Source organism: Pinus tabuliformis, chromosome X (genome assembly GCF_031772625.1).
Source record: "Pinus tabuliformis cultivar Carrire ecotype Pingquan chromosome X, CPIR1, whole genome shotgun sequence".
In the NCBI taxonomy this organism is placed as follows: domain Eukaryota; kingdom Viridiplantae; phylum Streptophyta; class Pinopsida; order Pinales; family Pinaceae; genus Pinus; species Pinus tabuliformis.
Window position 1 is genome coordinate 286,937,185 of NC_142308.1, and position 6,699 is coordinate 286,943,883.

The window sequence follows — 6,699 nt, forward strand, 5'->3', positions numbered from 1 at the left end:
ATTGAATATCAACATATTCCAAGGTCTTTAAATACATTAGCAGATGCAATTGCTTCTCGAATGTTAAATAGACATTTGCAATAATCATACATGTAAATTTAAAACCATTCCATAACATGATTTAAAAGATAAGCCGGTAATAATGATATATATATAGGAGTGTGTCAAAAAAAAATACATCGTCTTCGATCATAGGTTGAAAAACACCTTATGATCGGCAAAAATGATAAGTACAAAAAACCAAAATGTCACATGTGTCTACAAAACGACCATCCAATCACTGGTGATGATCTCTATATGACACCACTGCACGGGCCACCCTACACAAGAACCTCCTAAAAGGTCCTGGGACCCCGACTACATAGCGCTGAAGCCTAATAGGAATATCATCTATGGTAGTCTCCGGTATATCTGCTGTAAGACGCTCTAGGTCACTTTCCAACTCAGCCAAAGTCTCTGTGGCCTCGTCCTGTGGGGCCGGTGCCGCTGCAACTGGTAGTCTCCTCTCGAAAGGCCGGAGATTGGCTGGACGACATGGGCCTACATCTGCATTTTGAAAATTATTACTATCAGTTTTGAGACGATATAAAAACAAACAAAAAAATAGATAGTTTAAAAACTTGTGGAAAATGAAGTTACCTGTATCATCCCATTGTTCTCCCGGTGGAAGAACCATGTCCGGATCTCCACGAAAATCAACTCCGGCATAAGGAAAATCCTGTATAGAAAAGACCTGGTCTTCTAACCAGTGAAAGTACTCCGGAGTAAATCGGACAACCTCCGTTCCCTCATCAGGATGACGGGCCATAACCGCAACCCATCGCATCAATTTGGGCTCTCGAGGAAGCCCAACACCAACAGTAAGCTGCTGTGGGATCAGCATCGGAACCCTCTCTAAGCCAAAACTCACAACTAAAGGCCCATAACCAAAAGTCTTTAGCTGTCCGTTTTTGGCTCTAGTCAGTTGGCCTTTTATATTGGCCAACACAGCATCACACCAGTTGAAAATGGTACCTCGATAGCAATCAATAGCCATCCGCATCTGGGATCCAGTAGCAATGTGTAAAGCGGCAGCCCCGCAAAGTCTGGTAACTGTAAAGGCAATCACCTTAAGTTCAGGTCGGGATATAGTTTTGATCTCTATCCCCTTCTCCTGAGTCTGAGTGTTACACCACTCTAGTCGGAGACTAGCGATGGACTGGCCACCCGGCCTAGTCCCGAAAAGAGTCAAGTGTTCGCCTCTCTTGGGCAAACCAGTGAGAAAGTAAATATCTGTGGGCTCCATCTCGAGCTGGTGCCCTCCAATATAAAAACACTGGTCCTGAACGTTCCATCTTTCTACCAGCCACTCTAGAAAGCTCACTTGGGCCCTCATGCCAGGTATAGCCCAGTATTTATAAAGACCGCATGCCTTCAAAGCATCAATTGACAATTGATGATTAATGGCGGCCAAATCAACATCTTCGTGCTCTCTCTCGCGCCAATCAAGCATGGTGAACAATCTACATGCCAGAAAACATCCATTAGATTCCATGAAATCAAAAAAATTTGGTCCAATTTGGAGAATTTGGGGTTTGAAAACTCGTTGCGCGGGGTACGCACCCCGCCTTTAGGAACAGAGCGTGGGTACGCAGGTTCCCTGAAGGCAAGGTGCGTACTCCCGACATTTTTCTAACTGAGAAAATGTCGGGGTACGCGGGTCCCTAGTGTGATGCCTGCGTACCCCGAGAGGCGGTCTTTGAAACCCCAAAACCTCCAAAAAATGAAATTAGGGGCCTAAAAAGAATTCTAAACGGATGAAATTGAAGAGGAGGATGTTGTAGAACACCTGAAAGAGACGGCGTTCGATTTCGACGGTCGGATTCTCCGCAATGTCCACGGGAAGTTTCTTGCCAAAAGCCCTTTTTCTCTCCTCAACAGTAAAATGGTAAAAATGAATTGGTAAAAGCCCTTTTTATAGGTTTTTTGGGTAAATAAATGGTAAATTTGTTTATTTTTCACCATGAAAAGGTATTTTTCAAAGTATTTTTATCTATCTTCAACAGGTATGAGTAATGTGTTGGTTTTTGTGCAGGATAAAGGATTTTCAGGGAAAATTGTCATTTTTTACAAACAAAAACATCAGAGTCATCTTTAAGCCCTTTTCTGACTCCTAAAACATGAAAAGATTGCCGAGCGTTTCTTTTACACTCGTTAAAACGGAATTAAAAGACGGTCCTCTTACAGCCCTTTTCTGACCGTAAAAACATGAAAAGATTGCCGGATTTTTGTCATTTCAAATTCGATATTGGAAATAAAACGACGTGTCCTTGGTCGCTTTTTACTTTTCAGATCAGAGACACTAATCATGAAAGTACTCCTTGGTCGTAAAGATCAAGCGGTTCTCTCAAGTATTATTTTATACTTTTTCGGGCTTGGGAGACACAAATTTACGAAAAAGGTCAACCCTGGAGTCTTCTTAAGTTTTTCAGACTCTCTAAAATTGAAAAACGCCGAGTTTCTCCTATACTGGACTCGTTAAAATTTCACAGTAAAGGACCTGTTCGATTACAAACAGGAACGAACCACTCCTTCTTAGGGTTCGAATCTAAACTAAGTTGGACTCATCCGAAGGATGAGCTTATAATCAAGCAAATGTTATCCTCCTCAAGCTTGTAAAAAATAAAGAGGTACTTGCCAGAAATGGTGGGGGAAAAGAGAGAAAAATGAGCCTATTTGTTATCCTTTGTCTCAGAAAAACCTTATCACCACTCTTGAACACGACATTTTTCATTCACCTGGGTTGGGAAATCCTTTGCCTAACAGTTGATCAAACCACATTGAAAATCTTCAGCCGGTTTCTGAGTATTAACTTTGGGTCAATTGTCACCAAGCCATCTGTTGTGTCGTTATGTGTTCAAGAGGTCACTGCAAATAAACCATTCATCTGCAAAATACCTGTCATCCATCTTGACCATCCCTGAGTCAGTCCTTACAGCTACATTTCTTCAACTCGATCTATGATTTCGTGTTGTGGGTTTGCCTGCAACGGATCGCTTTCTATCGACATCAGCACATTATCTAGAAAGATGATCTAGGAATCGTCGGTACCTTGAAATCTGCATGCCTCAATGGCAGGTTTCTCGCCTTTGACGACAGTTTACATCATTGACTGTCGATCAAAGGATTCCATGACATGTTCGACACCAACACATCTACTCACATCTCATGGATTGTACTGGGTACTTTGAGAACCATTGACATCACTGGTGGTCTCTCTCACACTTGTTAACAGTTTACATCATTGACTGGTAATCAAGTGGTTTCTACCATGTTCGACATCAACTCATTTATTCGCATGGATAGAATCGTACTATTTCGGGAAGCAGAAATGAAGACCCTGGATCTAGTTTCCGCCATCCAGGCTACAAGGAGTTTTGTATTCATTATATAGTAGACTAATTATAAACAGATGGTTGCGTCCATACTGTGTCTACATGTGTCTATGACTATGATGTATTGCGAAATCATTCCTATATCAGAGCAGTAGTTAGTTTGCTAGTTAAAGTTTTTGATCTGAGTATGGGAATGCCTACCTCAGCGATGATATGATCTCATATATGTATTTTGTGTTGAATATTTGCAGGTTCCGACTGGGCTCTCCACAAGATAATCCTTGAAATGATAAAGTGCTTCACCCTTCCTAGATGATATGAAACCCTAATCTACTACAGGCTTCGCACTTTAGGGGGCAATCTGTTACACTAAAATTTGTCACCATGACTATTTGCAGTCAGTATGGCTCCATAAATAGTCATACTGTCCTCCTTGGCAAGTCTTATACCTCTGCTCCTCATGTCAAACTCCAAAAAAGAGAGAAAGCCTTTAAAAGTCAATATAACTCTGGTTACGCAGTTTCTCCTACCCTTACCTGCGTGTACGCACCTCAAGTACATAATACCTGCGTACTTGTACGCTCTGTCTGTAAAGGGGTGGGTGCGTACTCCTGTAAAGGTCAAAAGGCGCAAGTTTTACTTCAAAAAACTTACTTGTGGTCGATTCTAGAGCATTCTAGAAGATGGTTTGACGTGGATTGAGCGCCTCCAGATGGTTCATGCATCCCAATGAAAGAGGAACTTATCCCATGAAGAGGGGAGCTATCCCTTTGAAAGAGGGGCTTATCCCATTGATGGTGGACCTGATTAACTTCCTCCAAAGCACTATAAATACAGGCATTGGGCCAGAGGGAGGGGAGGTTGAAAGCTGAACATTCCTAAGGGTAGATGCTGCTGAAATTAGGACTCCCTTATAGAGCTTGAGAGGAGAGATTCCAATCCTTCTTAGCTTCATTTGGAAGTGGGTGAGCTGATCAAAGTAAAGGAGAACTCTTGCTGGACCCTGGGAGGGACCTGCACAACACCAAGGCACTGGTTGTAATGGTTTCTTTTGTTTCCAATTAATACAATTAAGTTCATTTTTCTCAACAAGTTGTTATATATAATTTGTTTCATAAACTCCTTGGTCTTTATGATGAATATGTTTTATTATATGAGTTATTCAGGTGCTATGTAATCGTTTGCTTGTTAGTGAATGCAGGCTTCAAGGAGAAGGAGCTCATCTGGATCGAAGGGGCTTGGCTGCTACAAACAAGCGTTGGACTAAAGGTAAGCCTTAAACACCTGGTTGCTTTTATTTTAATGCATATTTAGGGAAAGATAGTGCTTGATTGTTTTGTTTGTCACTAGAAAAGCCTTGTTTTCTAGGGAGGTCGGTTTTGTCCGCAAAATTGACTCTTTCCGCATGACAAACCCTTTTCCAACTCATCATGAAGCATGTGCAGCATGGTCTTGCCTACGACAGAAACACCAATGTATTTCTGCATGTTTTCTGTGCTCATCTTCTAGTCATCGTTGGTGGCCTCTCGCATTATATGCTCCATGTACCTATCGATCTCCAGCTGGACTTGGTTCTTCTCCTTGGCTATGGTGAGGGAACCGATTGATGGGATCTTGTGCATTCTCAGCATGACATCCAAACTCTTGAACAACTGTGCATATGAATCATGTATGCTACTGACGAATGGGGAAAGCTACTCATAGTTTTGGATCTACATCCAGATCTTTGCTTTGTCTAGCTCTGCCTACGCCTTCATCATCTTGGGCAAGTGAAGTGGAGCTCCTTTCTATCTCATTGTTCATTCTTACACATGGGCGATAACAGTGTGTATGTCTCTGAGATTTTGGACAATCTTTCTGATCTGCAGCTGGAAACCAAATAGATGGACAGCCACCTTATGTACGGTGAGAAATCCATCATAGAGTTTCCACATGGTGGCCTCAATAGTTGATACTTTCCTCATCTCTGCAATTGTAAATTCTGCATATTTTTCTGCTTTCTGCCTGGCCTCTTGCAAGTTATTTGTCATATTTTCATTCTCTGCTAACAAGAACTTTACATTTGATCTCATGGCTCCTTCATAAGGCATAGTGGCATCGGCCATGATGACTGGATGCTTCCTAACATCTGGCACTATCACCCTTTCCTTTATAAATGCAGGTGACATGTGATCATCCAGGACATTATTTCTCTGCGCCTGTACAATCTTCTACTGCAACTCATCAAATGACAGACTGTACACATCCATCACCATATTGTCATCAAGGAGAATAGCCTCTCCTTTCTCACTCGAGACTAGTTCCGATACTGGAGGTGGTGGAGACTACAGGTTGACCTCAGATTCTATCCCAACTCCATGTTCGTTGCTTCAACCATTTGCTCGATCTGCTGAGCAAGCTCCCAACCTTGCATCTCCTCACCCTCTTCTTCATCTGCTAGTTGTTCTAACTCCTCAACCTATATGGGTGCAATTTTCTTTGTCATCGCGCCTTGCCCTTCTTCTTTTTCTTGTATCTGCTTCTCTTCCTTCTCTCTCCTTCATAGCTCATGTTCTTCTTTCAACTTCTTCTTTGTTTCCAGCAACTTCCTTTCTACTTCCTCCAACATTTTCTTTTCTCTCTTCCTTCGTTCTGCTCTCTTTATTCATTGTTGCCTCCGCTGCCAAAGCTTCTTTCTCAATGAGATGATCTTATTTGAACTTGTAGATTTGCTTAGCCTCTAGGTTCTCGGCAATCTTCCTCTTACTCTTGTCCTACGCCAGTTTATTGCTTATTTCTACTATGGTTGTTGCTTCCTGTGGTGTTGTTGCTTGCAAAGAAGCTTTCCATTTTGTGGCTATACTAGCTTGTTCATTGAGCTTGAAGTGGTTGTGAAAATATCTCCAAGGGTCCTCCTCTTCCCAATGACATGCCCCATGGATCCACGGATAATACACCCTCGCACAGTGGTTCTTGCAAATCTCATGGGGATCATATGGATTGTAATCTCTGGTGTCGAACTCAAACTTCGCTATCTCCTTGGCTTCAACATCTGCATCCTTCAAGCTCTTAATCTCGCACAATCCAATTCAGAAAGGAAGAGCCAGCCAAGGTGCCTTCTTCCTCCTATGCAGCCCTGATGATAACCCTGTGGAGATGTGATATGCAACCACTTGCATGACCAACTTGTTTGTGGCATACCTTGGTAGAACATGCAAAGGATTTTCTCTGCCAAACATCATGATGAAGGTGCCACCAGTTGAGGCATACCAATCTGCAATGTTAAGTAATGCATGCATCGCTTCTTGGGACATGCAAGGTGGATCCTGCTCAAAGATCAACTTGT